Raw genomic sequence first — 15,322 nt, 5'->3', positions numbered from 1 at the left:
CATCTGACTTGATTTTAGCTCAGGTCTTGATCTCATTGGTCATAGAATTGAGCCCCAGGTCTGTTTTGGGCTCCATCCTCAGTGGGGATTCTGCTTAAAGATTCTCTCACTCTGCCCCTTCCCCTGCTCGCATGCATGCATGTGCTCTCTCTCAAATAAAGAAATAAATAAATATTTATCTGTATATACCAATGTCTACATGGGTTGAGTGTTTCAGAAATACGAAATACGTTTCTGACAGTATGAAATATTTTTCTCTCTTTTTAAAAAAGATTTTATTTATTTATTTGACAGAGAGAGATCACAAGTAGGCAGAGAGGAAGGCAGAGAGAGAGAGAGGAGGAAGCAGGCTCGCTGCTGAGCAGAGAGCCCGATGTGGGACTCGATCCCAGAACCCTGAGATCATGACCTGAGCCGAAGGCAGAGGCTTTAACGCACTGAGCCACCCAGGCGCCCCAGTATGAAATATTTCTGATAGTATTTCTTGACAAACTGGTAAGACCCATGGTATTTTCTCTGTGGTAGAGTTAAACCACATTACTCTGAAAAAATGTATTTTAAGACTTTATGTCCCTTGGGTACACAATTTAACATCAAGAAGTTTCTAAACTTCTAGCTATTACTGGTAAAATAAATGAAACCAAGTTGGAAAGCGCAACTCACACATCTATTTATTTTATAAAGACTCTTAATATCTAGTCTGTGCTGAGAATTTAATATTACTTTTTTACTGAGATAACATACACATGTAGAATGCACAAATCTTTTTTATCTGGGAGAGAGAGACAGATACTGAGAGAGAGCATGAGTAGGGAGGAGAGGAAGAAACAGGCCTCTCGCTGAGCAGGGAGCCCAACGTGGCAGGAGCCCAGGACACTGGATTATGACCTGAGCTGAGGGCAGAAGCTTTTTTTTTCTTTTGTTTTTAAAGATTTTGTTTATTATTTGAGAGAGAGAGAGAGAGACAGAGAGTGCACAAGCTGGGGGAGGAGCAGGCAGAGGGAGAAGGAGAAACAGACTCCCCACTGAGTCAGGAGGCTGAGCAGGGCTTGATCCCAGGACCTGGATATCTTGACCTGAACAGAAGACAGACGCCCAACCATCTGAGCCACCCAGGTGTCTCCTGAAGGCAAACACTTAACCAACTGAGTCACCTAGGTGCCCCTAGAATGTACAAATCCATCCAAATTAAGATGTAGATATTTCAAGCAACTCACAGGCTCCCTTGTTTAAAGTGCCTTCACCAGGGTACTAGTCCCTGTGCAGAAGATAGCCATTATTTTGACTTATATCACCAGAGATAGTTTTGTTTTGGATATCATAGAAACAGACTCATATAGTATGTATTCTTTTTGTCTGGGTTCTTTTTCTCAACATTATGTCACAGAAATGCATCTCTCTGCTTGGGTACAGGCATAATTCATTCCTTTTCTTTGCTGCATTGGGTACTATGTCATTCAATACATACTGAATGAATATGCCACAACGTGTTTATCCAGCAGTAAAAAAAAAAAAAAAAAAAAAAATCTTATTTCCTTCTCTGAGTCTAGAGATTTAAGACTTTCTACAAGATCTCATGTTTTTTGGAACCCTGTGTGGTTCATCCTCAAATTGCAATAGTTATAAATGGCTACTATATCCATCAGGCTCCAGTCAGGAAAGAGGTATTTCAAAGATAGGAATATGTCTTCACTTGTCTAGCCTCAGGGTTATGTCACCTATCCTTCTCTTCACCGTAAACTTGCCTGCAGAGAACTTAATCTTCCTGGCATTCCACAGAACATCACACTTATCCATTACATTGGTGACATCTTGCTGAGTGGACATGATGAGCAGGAGATGGCAAGTACTTTAGATGCATTAGAAAGTCATGTGTGTTCTGGGAGGTGGGGGATAACTCCTAATCCTGGTACCAAGTACTATACCAATTAGGGTCCAGGAACGAGAAATCACACTAGGCATTTCAAACAAAAGGCATTTAATACAAGGAGTTGGTTATACAGTCTAAGGGTATGAAGTAGATGTTGAAGTGATCCCAAAATTAGCAAAATTAAGAAGTAGCTATCACCTTTAGGGGTTAGAGAATACTAGGGAAGATTTAGCATCACCAGAATGTAGGACCTTCAAGGATAGGCCCCCAGAGGCTGGTGCTGGATTGAACGAACCTCTTAAAATGGTACTGTGTGCCTGGTCCTTGAACATTTGTGGGGTGCCCTTGGGCTGGTTCTCAGAGAACCAAAGTAGTGGGGAGCTGGAACTTCCTGCAGTTACTGGAGGAGGACCACAGTAGCTGCAAACAGGAAGAGATGCTCGCCTTCTCCCACCTTCCAGGGTCTCACCAGCACTTCCTGTCAGCAGAGCCGAAAAAGGAAATCAGGTGGCAAGGAGTTCTGGGAAATGTGGTTTGCAGACAGCCAGACCAAGCATCACTGGAGTGTAATTGAGAAGGGCAGGCTTGGCGTGGTAACCTGGTAACTACCAGTGTAGCCATCACCAAAATAAAATTTTTATTTTAAAGTTTTCACCAAAATAAAAATCCTTCCCCCAATTCCCCCATCGCCCCCACCCCAGGAATATGCCAGTTGCAACTTCTTTGGGTCCTGGTTAAAAACTTAGAAGTTCTGGGCCTTCTCCCAAGAATGCTGAAAGCTGTCATCCTCCCTGAATTGTCTAGCACCTTAGGACTTGTGGAGCTCCTGAACTTCTAGCTCTTAAACCTCCTAAAGCTGCAGCAACTCGATATACACCAAGGGAAGGAAAGAGCCTGAGGTCAGATCTACTTTTCCTTCTTAGCCCTCTCTGAGGTCAGTGGGACACATTCCAAGAGTTAGTACCTTATAAATGGTACAAGGGTTTTTTTTTTTTTTTTTTTTTTTTGTTTTTTTTTTTAAGAGAGAGAGAAATAGAGCACAAGCAGGGCAGAGGAAGAGGGAGAGAGAGAATCTTTAGCAGGCTCCATGTTCAGTGTGGAGCCTGACCTGGGGCTCGAGCTGAAGACCCTGAGATCATGACCTGAGCAAAATCAAGAGTAGGTCACTTGGGGCACCTGGGTGGCTCAGTGGTTAAAGCCTCTGCCTTCGGCTCAGGTCATGATCCCAGGGTCCTGGGATTGAGCCCCACGTCGGGCTCTCTGCTCAGCGGGGAGCCTGCTTCCTCCTCTCTCTTCTCTGCCTGCCTCTCTGCCTACTTGTGATCTCTGCCTGTCAAATAAATAAAATATATATATATACATATATATGTATATATACATATATATGTATATATACATATATATGTATATATATATTTATAAAAAAAAAAAAAGAGTAGGTCACTTAACTGACTGAGCCACCCAGGTACCCGAAGGCCTTTCTGCATATAGTGACTTTACATTTCTCAGAGATGGAAACACAAGAGCAATTCAAGACAACCATCGTTTTCCTCTGCAGTGTTCTAGTAGAGACCTTTATGTGCAGAGATGGAGGAACAATGAGACTAAATAAACAACATCTCACCACAGCAGGAAAGGAGAAAAAGTAATGAAAAAAGAAAAGAAGGAAAACCCCAAAAATTAAAAAAGGAAAGGCAAGATATGGGACCCAGAAAGCAGGAGCTGGTGAGAAGCTACAAGCACAAGCACAGATACTAATTTGTGCTGAAGAAGATTACAATTTGCTTGGGGCTTGCTCAGGAACAACAAAAAGTAACCATGTTGATTGGAAGTCACTGAACATATAATGAAGCAATGGAAAAGATGAAGTGGTGAGGGTGACACCAATGCAAAGGAAAAGAGGCTGGATATGCTGGAAAGCATCAGGAATCATTGATCACTGACCCCACCGTCCCTCCCTACTGACCAGATCATGAAGGCTGTCCGGCTGAAGCTCTGCAGCTAGTATGATGAACATGTCAAAGTGTGACGTGCCATGTAGCTACAGCACTGGCCACAAATGTGTCTGGTGAATAGCAGAGCAATTTCGAAGGCTACCCATGCTGTGAATATTTTCTTACTTCTCAGGGCAGAGATTGTTTTTTTTAAGATTATTTATTTATTTATTTGACAGACAGAAATCACAAGCAGGCAGAGAGGCAGGCAGAGAGAGAGGGAGAAGCAGCCTCCCCGCTGAGTGGAAAGCCTGATGTGAGGCTCGATCCCAGTGCCCTGGGATCATGACCTGAGCCGAAGGCAGAGGCTTTAACCCACTGAGCCACCCAGGTGGCCCTCAAGGCAGAGATCTTAACTTCTGTAGAAACTGAGTTCCTAAGCTTTAAAGCCTTAGGACCCTGGCAGAGCCCAGACATACCAAACTAGGGATCTTCTTTCTTCAAAACCACACAAAGCTGTAGGAAGGGGAATGCAGGGAGAAAGGGCAAGCAGGGCCCAGGATGGGGAGGGGAGCAGAACATCTCCTTCACTTACACTTGGGTATAAATCCAACAAAATATGTAAGGGCATAATAAAGAAAACTGCAAAATGTTGTTGAAAGAAAATTTAAAAAGGTAAAAAAAAAATGAAAGGACATACTGTGTTCATGGATTGGAAGACTCAACAAAGATATTGGTTCTGTCCAAATTGATCGATATATATAGATAGATACAATGCAATTCCTACCAAAATTCTACCAAGGATTTTGGTAAACATAGAAAAGCTTATTCTGAAGTTCTCATAGTAAAAAACAGGAATTAGAATATCTCAAAGAATTTTGAGAAAAAAAAAAGAAAAGTAGGAAGACTCACTCTACCTGATATTTTGGTTTCCTTATATGGGTATAGTAATCAGAACTGCTGTATTGGCTTAGGGACAAACATGTAGTTCCCAGAATAAAGAACAAAATGATTGCTTACATAAGACCAACCAACTGGTTTATGACAAAGATAAAAAAGCAATTTGATGGATGAAAAGAGAGTCTTTTCAAACACATGGTGTTGGAGTAACTAGACATCCATGGACAAAAAAACCAAATACCTTGGCTTAACCCCTTTTACAAAAATTGACTCAAAATGGATCATAGATTTTAAAGTAAAGTGTAAAACTATAGAACATTTAGAAGAAAACAGCGGAAGACCTTCAGGACCTGGGCTTGTTGAATAATTTGTGGATATGACACCAAAAACACTATCCAAAAGAAAAAAAAAATCAATCAATTGGACTTCATAAAAACCTTTTCTCTATGAAAGGTCCTCTTTTTTTTTTTTAAGATTTTATTTATTTATTTGACAGAGAGAAATCACAAGTAGATGGAGAGGCAGGCAGAGAGAGAGAGAAGCAGGCTCCCTGCTGAGCAGAGAGCCCAATGCAGGACTCGATCCCAGGACCCTGAGATCATGACCTGAGCCGAAGGCAGTGGCTTAACCCACTGAGCCACCCAGGCGCCCGAAAGGTCCTCCTAAAAGGGTAAAAGTATAAGCTGCAGACTGGGAGAAAATATTTGCAGACCACATATTTGATAAACAGCTCATTTCTAGAATATATAAGGAACTCTCAAACTTAATGGTAAGAAACAAACAATCCAATTAGAATATAGGGAAAATGCGCGAATAAACATTTCACTGAAGAGGATATATGGAAGGAAAACAAGCACAGGAAAAGATGCTCAATGTCACTTTCATTAGACACGTTAAGACCACACTGAGATCTCTTACACACCTACGAGAACAGCTGAAATAAAAAGTAGTGGGCATGCAAAATGCTGGCGAGGATGCAGAGAAAATGGGATGGCTCATACATTGCTCACAGGAATGTAAAATTGTACGACCACTTTGGAAATAGTTTGGCAGTTTCTTTCTTTCTTGTTTTTTTTTTTTTTAAGATAATTTATCTATTCATTTGACAGAGAGAGAGAGAGAGAGCACAAACAGGGGGGGTAGCAGAGGGAGAGAGAGAAGCAGGCTCTCGGTTGAGCGGGGAGCCTGATGCTTGATACCAGGACTCTGGGATCATGACCTGAGCTGAAGGCAGACACTTAACTGACTGCGCCACCTTTTCACCCCAGTTTTGCAGTTTCTTAACCCTACACCCTAACAATTACACCACTGGACATTTCTCCTAGCGAAACGAAAACTTAAGTCTTCATGAGAACCTTTACAAAATTGCCCATAACCACTGTATTCATACTAGACTGAAACTACGAACAGCTCAGACCTTGTTCAATGGGTGAATGGTGAAAGAAACTGTGATAGGTCCACACCATGAAATACTACTCAGCAGTAAAAACGAACTAATTATTGGTAAACACACCCGCCTGAGCAGGAGCTGGTGGGTGCGTGCGGTGAGGTGCCCAAGGAGCACACATCCACTGCTTTCCAGCCTTTGCTTAGATCAGCTCTGCTTCACTCTCCCCTGCATGGACAGGATCCAGGCCTGGCATCTCTTGTCCTCCCCATCCCAGTGAATGGCTCAAGCATGACCGCATGACCCAGTTCAGGCCAGACAGTTTCTGAGCAAGTCATAGCTCCTGTTTCTCCTGGCACTGCTGACTGCTGTCTTGCTACCGTGTAGCACATGACCTGGAGCAGCTGGAAAGGAACCACACTGGGTATATTGTTTGAACCTCTGAAAGAGTCCATGCCTGAAGGTAAAACTACCCCAGACTCATGTGATAAATTACATCTTCTATTAAAAGAACAAACTAGGGGGCGCCTGGGTGGCTCAGTGGGTTGAGCTGCTGCCTTCGGCTCGGGTCATGATCTCGGGGTCCTGGGATGGAGTCCCATGTCGGGCTCTCTGCTCAGCAGGGAGCCTGCTTCTCTCTCTCTCTGCCTGCCTCTCCGTCTACTTGTGACCTCTCCGTCAAAAAAAAAAAAAAAAAAAAAAAAAAAAAAAAGAACAAACTACAAAGCTACAAAGAGTCCTTGGAACAATTCAAATAACAGGAGACAAGATGCCTCTACTCTGAATGAGGGAGTTGGTAAACTCCCAGAGTCTAAAGGAAGGAGGAGTATATTTGAGAAAAATGATCCTGTGTTACCTAAGCCCCATCTTCCATCTCGACAAAAATGGAAGATCCCTAAATAAGTCAGAAGGTTTTTGTTCAAGCAGCTGCCCATTTTTCTAACCCTCTTTCGTGTCAGTATCATTAAGGAGTAACTTTTTAGTTCTAGCAGTAGAACGAGAATTTAAAAAAACAAAACAAAACAAAACATTCTTTTTCCTCTAAAGAGAAAGCTCACAAAATACAGGTAATACACAGCAATGTGTCATGCTTCCTCCCTTCCCTGGAAGCCAGTGGGGGAAGGAAGTAGTGGGGACAGGTCCCCAGCTAAGAGAGGTTATAGTTTCTCACATTCCAAACAGAGCTCACTGGAGAGGAGGCATGAATATTGTTTCAGCAGCTTCAAGAAAACTGGTTCTTCATCACCAGCTCAGCATTTCTATTCGCATATACCAAAGAAGTGGCAGGCTCTGAGGACCTGGCTGTTGTTCCTGTCTATCTGAGGGGCTGGCCATTGTGCCCTCACGTGACATGTCACCTGATCTGATCCAGGCTCTTAGCAAGAAGAGTGAGATGTTGAGGAGATGGGGCCAGAATAAAGCGCAAGGAAGCCACAAATCAGCTGGGCTGAAAAGCACTCCCCTTTATCCATGTGAGACTTAGTACTGGCTCCTACATCCAAACTACTGTGTTATAATGAGCTATATTAGCCAACTTTATAATTAAGGCCCATAGACTTCAACTACTCCAGCAGAAAATTTCTGCCAAATTCTCATTACAAAATGACACTTTTTGTGAGATATTTCAGGAACCTCGGCAGAAAAAAGAACGTGCCCCAAGATATCCTAACTAAATGCCTTTCGAATAACTGTAAAGGAAGTGCTTTTTAAAAATACACACTACATGAATTCCTTTATAACCACAGAAGTGCCATAGATTGAATGTTTGTGTCCCCCTCAAAATTCGTATGTTGAAACCTAACCCTCAGTGTGATGGTATGAGGAGGTGAGGCCTTTGGGAGGTAATCAGGTTATGAGGGTGGAGTCCCCATGAATGGGATCAGTGCCCTTCTAAAAGGGACTTCACAGGGCTTCCTCACCCCTTCTCCCACGTGAGGACATAGCGAGAAGACAGCTGTTTATGAGCCAGGAAATGAACCCTTACTAGACATCAATCTGTTGGTGCCTTGATCTTGGGCTCCCAGCCTCCAAAGCTGTGAGGAGTCAGCATGTGTTGCTAAAGCCCCTTGGTCGGTGGGGTTCTGTTACAGCAGCAGGAACAAACGGAGATGAGAGGGAGGATTGAAGATAAGCCTCAGCATGTGCTTGTTTATCAGTTCATTAATTCCTCACTGAAACTTCTTTGTCTTAGGTTGTAAAAAAGGTACCTTATTTTTTCACTTTAATTTCTCTAATAATATACTGGTTTCTGTATTGTTGCCACTGTCTTCTTTCGAGGTTGAATTCAGTTTTTACCTTTCTTTCAAACCTGTTCCAATAATCAAACTAATATTGCATCTCCATTCTCTAAGCTCCAATAGCACTTCACAGTTTAGTACTTAATTAGCCATTATCTTCCTTTGCTTTCATTTATTTCATGTGTGCCAGGACTGTCCTCACAATTAGATATTTTATAACTGTGGTAAAAAACACATAATATAAGGGACCTTAGCCAAAGGCAGACACTTAACCAACTGAACCACCCAGTCAGCCTGTCCGTACCTGAGTTTATGCTAATGAGGTGGCTCTTGGAGGCCAAGGATGGCTTCAGGATGCAGTTGGTTGCCAGGGGAAACAACTGCATGATGAGATGGTTGGAATTTAGAGCTCTCCACCTCTGGGGCAGGGAGAGGGGCTGGAGATTGAATTTGATCACCATTGGCCAATAATTTAACCAATCATACCTATGTGATGAGATCCCTATAAAAGTCTCTAAGCAGCAGGTTCTGGAAGCTTCCTGATCTATGAACATAGTGAGGTGCTGGGAAGGAGGTGTGCTTGGAGGTGTGGGTGCTCCATATTAGTTCCAAACACCTTTAGGCTGTTCTTGAATTGTATCCTTTATAATAAACTAGTAAACATAAGGAAAGTTCTGTGAGTCATTCTAGCCAAGCACAGAAGCTTAGGAGGGGGGTCTGTAGCTGCTCCAACAGAAGTATGGGTGGCCAGGACTTGCAGTTGGCGTCTGCAGTGGGGTTAGTTCTGTGGCAGTGAATCCTTAAACCTGTGGGGTCTGCCGCTAACTCTGAGTACTTAGCGTCAGAACCGAGTTGAGTTGAGTTGTTGGATATCCTGTTGGCGGCAGAGAAAATCTGAGAGTTGATCTAGAACCATAATGACAGGCAGGCACTTTCTCTGGCTCCAAAAGGAGGCATATGCGGGAAAGGAGCCTAGCCAGGCAAGCACACTCCGTGCATCTGGTGCATATTAGGAACTCGTCACCTGCTGAAAGAATGTTTACTTAAAATAAGTATTAAGGGGCACCTGGGTGGCTCAGTGGGTTGAAGCCTCTGCCTTCAGCTCGGGTCGTGATCTCAGGGTCCTGGGATCAAGCCCCGCATCGGGCTCTCTGCTCCACAGGGAGCCTGCTTCCTCCTTTCTCTCTCTCTGCCTGCCTCTCTGTCTACTGGTGATCTCTGTCTGTCAAATAAATAAATAAATAAAATATTAAAAAAAAAGGTATTAAAATAAGTATTACTGACCTGCCTTGCAATGGGGGCATCTAGGGTATTCTAGTAAAAGTTATGGGGCCTTTACTAAAGATTCTGATTTGAGGGGTGCCTAGGTGGCTCAGTGGGTTAAAGCCTCTGCCTTCAGCTCAGGTCGTGATCCCAGGGTGCTGGGATTGAGCCCCACATAGGGCTCTCTGCTCAGCAGGGAGCCTGCTTCCCCCTCTATCTCTGCCTGCCTCTCTGCCTACTTGTGATCTCTCTGTCAAATAAATAAATAAAATCTTTAAAAAGAAAAAGGATTCTGATTTGAAGTTTATTTATTTATTTTTAGTAATCCCACAATGATCACACAGAAGGACACATTTTGTGAAACCCTATTAGGCTGGATACTTAGGATTTGTGTACTTTTCTGTATGTATTTCTACTTCAAAAAAAAAAATCAATGACAGTATTCAAATAAAAAGTTCAAAGTTTTACCTCTTAGAACTGTGAGGATTAAGAGACCTCAGATGTAAGGCGCCTGTTTTTGGCAGGCAGGCTGCATTCATTAGTTATTTTCCAGCTCTTATCAGCTCATTAGGTGAAAGCCTGAACATGGAAATGACCAAACTGGGAGAGGAAAGAAAGATCAGCAGTCTGCCACCTCCACCGAGAGAGCAGAAGAGTACAAGGAAAAACATGCAGAGATGTGGGGTTCATGTTTCGCTCTTCCACCTCCTGAGCAGGTCCCTTAACCTCTCCGAGGCTCAGCTTCCTAACTGCCCAAAAGGTGAGTTGCCAAGATTAAACGGCGTCATACGCAAAGGCCCTGTCCCTACACTACCTGTATGTACCGCAGAGCTCAGTGAAAGCTAAGAGTGATGCAGAGGACCAGGAAGCTGTGCTGTGCCTGAGACCCCGACCCCACCCTCCTGCAGTTTGAATCTCAGACAGGCAGGAGAATCAGCAGGCAGCTTTAAATACAGGTTCTCCAGTGGCCATTAACCCTTAAGTGTCTATAGATGAAAACTTCCAGTGTTGCTCTAAAAAGTTAAACTTTCCAAGAAACGCTATTCCCAACTTACCTTCAAGGAAAACATTTGCAGTTCCAGCTGCCATGTGTTCACATTAAGCTTATTGCTGGTAATGGCCGAGCCAAGCCAGTGGTGCCAAATACAGCCTTCCTGAGTGACCTTAAAAAAATTAAGCTAATGGCAATTTTATGTTTTATGGAAGCTTTTCCTGTCTACTAACTGCCTACAAGAGCCAATCCTGGCATCTTGTGCCTACATCTCAGCCTGGACATTTCAGGAAACTCAGCAGGAAATGATATCAGTGCAGATTAAGATGCCTCTTAGCTGTACTTTAGGAGATAAATCCGTACAACTAAGTACTTGTGGAAACGTGATTTTAAAATTATATTAACATGCATGGTAATGATTGCTACCACCTACTCCGACCCTGCTATAACCCAGATATGACATCAGGCATAGCCTCAATAATATGTCCCAATATTTACTTACCCATCAGAAGGGAGAAGGGACATCACCTCCTGCAGTCCCTATTCTCTCTCCTGTCATGTTGGCCCTGCAAAGGCTAAAAGGCCACACAGTATAGTTTTCTAGATATACAGGATCCTTAACATACACTCATAGAATATAGACATCAGACATCAAGAATAAGTAGATGCATCTAAAGCCGAGAGCCAGACAAATGTGCTTTAGATAAAGTGACATTGGAGTGAATACCTGCATTCTGCCTCTGTGGACCTACTCTTTGAACACAGGGGAGCCTGTGGACAAGCCACCTGAACAAATGTGTGCTTCCTGCACAGAGAGGGGGAAAGAAAGGTGCTCAGAAGGAGTGGCTTTGCGCTGCTGTGTACGAGCTAGGTTCAGAGTAATTGTTCCTGAATGTTTTTGGGGGAAACACTTGTTTGGCTAACCTCAAGGTCCTTGCTGACTTGCATGAATATTTCATATCCAGGAATAAGAGAACTTAATTTTTTTTTAAAAGATTTTATTTATTTATTTGACAGAGAGAGAGGAGAGATCACAAGTAGGCAGAGAGGCAGGCAGAGAGAGGGGGAAGCAGGCTCACCGCATAGCAGAGAGCCCGATGTGGGGCTCGATCCCAGGACCCTGAGACCATGACCTGAGCTGAAAGGCAGAGGCTTAACCCACTGAGCCACCCAGGCGCCCCGAGAACTTAATTTTTTTTAAAGATTTATTTATTTACTTATTTGACAGAGAGATCACAAGCAGGCAGAGAGGCAGGCAGAGAGAGAGGAGGAAGCTGACTCCCGCTGTGTAGAGAGCCCGATGTGGGGCTCCATCCCAGGACCTCGAGATCATGATCCAAGCCAAAGGCAGAGGCTTTAACCCACTGAGCCACACCGGTGCCCCAAGAACTGAATATTTAAAAGAGAGCAAATTAGGAGCTCAGTGTTTGTTTTGTTTTGTTTTTTTTTGAAATGAGATGATAACATCAAGGTAAAGGGTTGCTAATATGATGGTGAACAAAAGGGAAGTAGTAGCAAAATTGTTAGGAAAACCAGGCTAACGGGAAACTGAGTGATAATCAAAAGGCTAATATCCACGATGGTGATAGTCTAATTGCAAATTGATAAGAAAGAGAAAAAAAACCCCAAAAAACCAAAAACAAAGAGAAGTCGACCATAATAAATAGGCAATGCATAGTGTAAGGAAGGCAAATGGCTAATAAACATAAACTGAAACCATCAGTCCTACTGGCAATTAGGAAATTGTAAGTTAGAACATGTTTCTGTCAGGGTGCCTGGGTGGCTCAGTCAGTTGTGTGACTTCCTTCTCCTCAGGTCATGATCCTGGAGTCCTGGGATAGAGTCCCGCATGGGGCTCCCCACCCAGCAGGGAGTCTGCTTCTCCCTCTGACCCTCTCCCTTCTCATGCTCTCTTTCTCTCTCAAATAAATAAATAAAATATTTTTTAAAAAAGAACATGTTTCTATCATTAGGCTGGTAAAATGTAAACATTATCAACACTTTCCAGTATAAGGGAGTGTGGAGAGGCAGGGACTGTGTGATATAGCCTTTGGGAAAGTGACTTGGCAGCACCTGTCAAAATCCAAAATCCAACCTCAGTCTCACTTTTTTTTTTTTTAAAGATTTATTTATTTATTTGTTCGACACAGAGAGATCATAAGTAGGCAGAGAGGCAGGCAGAGAGAGAGAGGAGGAAGCAGGCTCCCTGCTGAGCAGAGAGCCCGATGCGGGACTCGATCCCAGGACCCTGAGATCATGACCTGAGCCGAAGGCAGCGGCTCAACCCACTGAGCCACCCAGGCGCCCTCAGTCTCACTTTTTTACAATACAGACACTGGGATATATTTTTATGTACGCATATATTTCTCTGTATGCTTCTCTATCTTCATGCCACAGCCTGGAAAACAGACTGGAAGGATACATAGCAACGGTCAGCATCTGGGGAGCTGCCTTTTGTCACAGCCCTGTTTCTAGGTATCAGGCATATGTGCACATAAACACGAATGCAAGGATATGTAGCATTTTTTTTTTTTTAATGACAGAAAAGAGAATGTTTGCTACTAATTTCATCATTAGGAAGGATATATAAGTGAGTTCATGAAATAAAAACATGCAGCTGGGCTGTGCCTGGCTGGCTCAGTCAGTAGAGCATGTGACTCTTGATCTCAGGTTCATGAATTCAAACCCCATGTTAGGGTAGCGATTATTTAAAAATAATAATAAAAAGTTAAAAAACCTTGGGGCGTCTGGGTGGCTCAGTCAGTTAAGCGTCTGCCTTTGGCTAGTCCTGGGATTGAGCCCTGCATTGGGCTTCCAAATCTTTGGGAAGCCTGCTTCTCCCTCTCTCTCTCCCCCTGCTTGTGTTCCCTCTCTCGCTGTGTCTCTCTGTGTCAAATAAATAACATCTTTAAAAAAGTTAAAAAACCAACCAAACAAAAAACCTTGCATCTGGGAAAAATTGCCTGGTGGAGCTCTACGGCCAATAAAGAAAACTCTCTAGGGGAGACTGGGCGACCCAGTTAGTTGAGAGCCAGGCTCTTGATTTCCACTGGGTTCTTGATTTCTGCTGGGGTGGTGATCTCAGGGTTGTGGGATGGGGTCCCAGGTAGGGTTCCACATTCAGCAGGGAGTCTACTTCTCTCCCTCTCCCTCTGTCCCTACCCCCACGCATGTGTGCATGCGTGGGGGTAGGGACACTCACTCTCTAAAATGAATAAATAATCTTTTAAAAAAAGAAAAAGAAAACTCTCTAAGGAATTGTGAAATGAAAAGGCCAACGACCTAAAATCACTGTGATTGGTCTCTGAACATGCCTTTCTGTCTGCATGTCACTCTGTGGAAAAGAAGATGGGAAGGATACACACACCTCTGAACAGTAGTTTCTTATGCGGAGCAGAGGGAGATATAGGTCAGGAAGACCTACATTTTCTTTCCTTCCAGACACTCACCTGAAAGTTGGCGGGGACAAACGTGGATTCTTCACGTTAGTGGGAAGCTCACTCTTAGGGACCTATTGGCCAATGCTGCCTTGAAAGCATTTGCCCTTTCATAAGATAAGATTATATATTACTAGTATGGGGGTGCCTGGCTGGCTCAGTGGGTTAACGGTCTGCCTTTGGCTCAGGTCATAATCTCTGGGTCCTGGGATTGAGTCTGCTTCTGGGTCCCTCCTTAGTGGGGAGTGTGCTTCTCCCTCTGCCTGCCACTCCCCCTGCTTGTGGTCTCTCACTCTGTCAAATAAATAAATAAATGAAAGAAACTGTAATCCAAGAGTTAGAAATTATTCAATCCAAACTTTTTATTTTACAGACAAGGATATTGAGGCCCTAAAATTAGAGTGACCTAGCCATCCTGCTGAAGAGTTGCCAGCCCCATCCAGGGCACCACCCAGACCTCAGACCCCAGGTGGGTGCTTACGACCATGTATTAGAAGCTGTCTTTCCTAAAAAGCAGCAACTTCTATCCAGTGCTAGTTATCTTGACCACATGAACTTTCCAGATGAGAGACTTGTTACACTGAAGGGCATTGGCTCATTCTGAGATGCAGTCCTCCAGGGGAAGCCCTATGGAGAAAGGAACGGGTGGAGGGACAAGCAAGGAAATCCTTGATTTTTTGGCCAATGTCTAGAGTCATTTATTCCTTTCAGTGTTCTCTATAATGCTTTAGGTCCCAGGGCTTCAGTGAAAAGGGTTTTCGAGGTCCTTCCTCTACCCACATCCTGGACATGATGGTAGGGAAACATGATTAAGCTCTCACTTTGGTCTTTGGAAGATGCTCCTTGGACAAGGTGAGGGAGAACAAGGGAAGGGTGTCAAGCACTGGGAAAAAAAAAAAAAAAAAAAAAAAATATATATATATATATGAAAGGTTTATTTATTTATTTATTTATTTGACAGAGACACAGCAAGGAGGGGCAGAGGGAGTGGAAGAGGGAGAAGCAGGCTTCCCACCGAGCAGGGAGCCTGCTGCAGGGAGCCTGTTGTGGGGCTTGATCCCACATCATGACCTGAGACACTTAATGACTGAGCCACCCAGGCACCACATATGGCTTAGGCCCAAACTAATCAGTTATCCCCCAAGGCAAAACTCTAACTCACTCTTAGTGGCAAGAAGCTGATCTCCTTTCTTCCAACATAATCACTTTCAAAAGCTGAAAATGAGAATAACAAACTTATTCAAGCCTCAAAAAAAGTTTCTGGGGGGGACGCCTGGGTGGCTCAGTTGGTTAAGCAGCTGCC

At 43.5% G+C, this 15,322-nt stretch overlaps 1 long non-coding RNA gene across 1 annotated transcript in view; it reads left to right on the top strand.

Annotated features, from left to right (window-relative positions):
• The window catches only part of LOC132013992 (uncharacterized), a 62,644-nt gene that overhangs the window by 5,021 nt on the left and 42,301 nt on the right, over positions 1-15,322 (top strand). Inside the window, exon 2 of the long non-coding RNA XR_009403180.1 lies at positions 14,393-14,488. This is a non-coding gene — a long non-coding RNA (uncharacterized LOC132013992). The remainder of the gene's footprint in view (positions 1-14,392; positions 14,489-15,322) is intronic.

The sequence above is a fragment of the Mustela nigripes genome, chromosome 3 (genome assembly GCF_022355385.1).
Source record: "Mustela nigripes isolate SB6536 chromosome 3, MUSNIG.SB6536, whole genome shotgun sequence".
Classification (NCBI taxonomy): domain Eukaryota; kingdom Metazoa; phylum Chordata; class Mammalia; order Carnivora; family Mustelidae; genus Mustela; species Mustela nigripes.
Note: the sequence above shows the minus strand (reverse complement) of the source record. Positions and strands in the feature narration are given on the sequence as shown.